Consider the following 3,837-nt stretch of genomic DNA (forward strand, 5'->3'; position numbering starts at 1 on the left):
CAGGAGGCAGGGGACACGAAGTTTTACCCAGGTTCGGGCCCTCTTGATGGAGGTAAAACCCTACATCCTGCTTGATTAATATTGATGATATGGGTAGTACAAGAGTAGATCTACCACGAGATCAGAGAGGCTAAACCCTAGAAGCTAGCCTATGGTATGATTGTATGTTGTGATTGTTGTCCTACGGACTAAAGCCCTTCGGTTTATATAGACACCGGAGAGGGTTAGGGTTACACAAGGTCGGTTACAAAGGAGGAGATATCCATATTCGTATTGCCTAGCTTGCCTTCCACGCCAAGTAGAGTCCCATCCGGACACGAGACGAAGTCTTCAATCTTGTATCTTCATAGTCTAACAGTCCGGCCAATGGAGATAGTCCGGCTGTCCGGAGACCCCCTAATCCAGGACTCCCTCACTTACATTGAAGGCGAAGGTTGTTTGTTATTGAACCAAGTGATGAAGGGGAAGAACAAGGGGAAGAAAAACAAAATTCAACTCCCGGTGCTGTAATGAAGCATTGGAACTGTGATGACACAAGTAATGATATAGTTTTGCAGCTTAATTTATTGCTATGGCTGGAACGAGCAATTGTTTTGCCACTGATTTGATGCCACTCTTAATGTAATATGTAATTATCTCTACTTGTGCAAACAGGGATCTTCTTTGAAGATACCATATATTTTCGTGGAACTGCACAAGAAGATGTTGGAAACATTAAACTAATCGAGGAGTATATAGTAAGCATGGCCACCACCGTAGATTGCAACAGATGGTTCCGGAGAATTGCTTCATCTATATGCTCTTCACAATAAGCCTCCTGACAAAGGTTGGTACTCGCCCACTGATTTCATCCATATGATTGAGGTTTGTCATCTCTATTGGTGTTGTGCTACTGTTTAGATACTGTCATGAAAAAGTGGTATTGTCCTTGAGAAGTGCTTCATCTATGTTGTTTTAAATATTTCCTTTCCTTTTTTTTCGAGCAAACAGTGATGCTAGCATTTAGTAGTCCTCTTGTCTTTGCACAACAGGATCATCTTCCTCTGAAGAAGAATATGGAGTACATGAAGTGACTAGTTCTGATTATGCCAGGATGAAGAAGCCCTGTCTATGTTATCATCAGAAGGAGCAGTTGAAGGATGGTTACATTACTCCCCACAAGACCAAACTAACTTCAGCTCAGAAGGACTGACAAAATCTCCATTTTTTTGCTGTGATACGCGAGTACAATGTTGTTCTAGGATTCTTTCTGGTGAGTTCCATTTTTCTAAAAGTGTGCTCTACATGGACCATGTATGTGCCTGTTGAAACTGTCAATTCATAGTACAGTTTGCTCTATACCAATCACTTTTTTGTATTTGTGCAAACAAGGGTGCTCATCTTGATTTTAATGGGAACTGCACAAAATGTTCAAGAATATATCGAATCATTCATTTCCACCACAAGAAAGGAGGTGCCGATAAGTTCAAGGCTTGCAACATATAAGGGCGAAATCATACAAGGTACGCGCGAATTTGGTTGATTTTGGTGGAACTGCACAAAAAGAACAGCTGGTTTATTTAGCACGAGGTGCTATGTCAATGTCCGAACTGATGGCAAACCCTGCCCATTCCACAATCATAGGCATTTGATATTTTGGAATGGGACAACCTTGTCAAATTTTGCTCATTGATTTTAGCAAGACATGCGTTTGATATTTTCGAATGGGACGCCCTTGCTATCAGCAGCGTCGATCAATTTTTTCTTTATTCTTTAGTTGTGAAGTAAATATTGCCTCTGACATGTGAGTCGCTGAGATGCATAATCATCGATTGTTTTGAATTTTCTCTATGAATTGCCAGGCCTGTGTGTTTGATTGCAATGTACAGAAATGCTAAAAACCTGCTCAAACTCTTTGTACTCCTTCTGTTCCTTTTTACGTCGCACATTGTGAAAGTGCATACTTTTTTTGTATAAGATTGGTCAAAGTAGAGATACTTTGACTGCAGACAAAACTTGTATGTAGACTAGAAAGGACCGGAGGGAGTACATGTGAAACTGCTGGAAACGAGGTGATCACCCTGGGAATAATGCTAGTACATATTGTTTTGCATGTTCATCCAATGCTAGTGATATAGGAATTCGAACTAATCGAAATAAATTCATTCATACACGGTCGGATTTCATATAAACATGCCAGATTTCATTACATTTCATACATTCTTCAACTAAAAAGGGGTGCGCTGGAGGTATAATTAATTAACCGAAGCTACCCACCTGTGTCCCGCTGAGCCGAACAGAAGCTTCAGTGACTTAACTGTAGGTGTAGTTGCGTAACTGACATGTGGCCTGTTGGGCCCACGTGTCAGTCAGCCAACTGCACCAGCAGTTAAGTAGAAGCAGCGTTATTCTCCAGCAGAACTCCCCGACTCCACATCGCCGCCAAGAAGCTAACCGGCCGTCAATGGTCAACCCGCCTAGCTTGGCTTCAACACGAGGGTAGCAGCGATGGCCTTAGTTGGATCCGAGCGGCGGCGACCTACCGTGTTCTAGTCTTCCTCGTTTTCTGTGTGGCGCGGCCTCGTTGGCAGTGGGGCGGGGCCTCGGCGGAGCCGGCGATGTCCTCTATCTCGTTGCTGGCGGGCGGTGCCTCAACGGAGCGGTGGAAATCCTCCCCTGCGTTGCCGGTAGGGTGGGGCCTCGGCTGAGCTGGCGATGTCCTCTGCCTCGTTGTTGGTGGGGCGGGGCCTCGACGGAGCCGGCGGTGTCCTCTGCCTCTTTGTTGGCGCCACGGGGCCTCGGCGGAGCAGGGCCTCGTCGACGCCAGCGGAGCGGGGACTCGTCGGAACCGTCATTGTCCTCTTCCTCATCCTCACTCTCTCCAAACAGCGCCTCGCCCGCTTCATCGCCCTCTTTGCTAGCCTCTTTGTAGGCGGCCGCAGCCTCCGCCACCCGCATGCGGTCCCGCCAGCGCTCGAGGCGGTTGACGGTGTCCTGGACTAGGGGGTACTCACCACGTCATCTCCCGATCTGTTAGATTGGGCCGATGACCCCCATGGTCGTATACTCATGGGCCAGTTCGGACAGTTGCCGCGTACATGGAAGATTCCACAAGACTTGGTGATCAAGACAAGGACTCCTCCCCACCGGCGTATTCAGCTAGGACTCTTGTTATCCTAGGCCTCTGGTACATTATATAAACCGAGGTCAGGCTAGTCGATGGACAACAATCATACCGTAGGCTAGCTTCTAGGGTTTAGCCTCTCCGATCTCGTGGTAGATCAACTCTTGTAATACTCATATCATCAAGAATAAATCAAGCATGACGTAGGGTTTTACCTCCATCAAGAGGGCCCGAACCTGGATAAAACATCGTGTCCCCTGCCTCCTGTTACCATCCGCCTTAGACGCATAGTTCGGGACCCCTTACCCGAGATCCACCGGTTTTGACACCGACATTGGTGCTTTCATTGAGAGTTCCGCTGTGTGTTCGGCAAAAGGTTGATGGCTCGCCTGCAGATCAACTCCGACTTTGGCATCTTCGTCACCAGCTCGACTCGACACCTTGGTTCGACCAAGGACCGCGCCCTACCTCCGATCGTCATGTTCGGATGAGGGCCTTTCTAAACATCAACTCCGATCTCTATCAAGATCATGGAGGAATCATCCAGGGAGCCCGGGGGCTCAACGTCAACATTGCCCTCGGGCGACCGTGCTGTTTTTCTGGACAGCAAACTTGTGTCCGCCGCCACCGCCTCCTCAAGTGTCTTTTTAACGATTACTTCAGTGAAATTGTGCGGAATTGAGTCTACAACAACCCTGGAAAATTTCGTCGAGTTCCGATGGAGGAATCTCTGG

This window comes from Triticum urartu, chromosome 1A (assembly GCF_056163025.1).
Source record: "Triticum urartu cultivar PI428250 chromosome 1A, HENAU_Tu73, whole genome shotgun sequence".
Classification (NCBI taxonomy): Eukaryota; Viridiplantae; Streptophyta; class Magnoliopsida; order Poales; family Poaceae; genus Triticum; species Triticum urartu.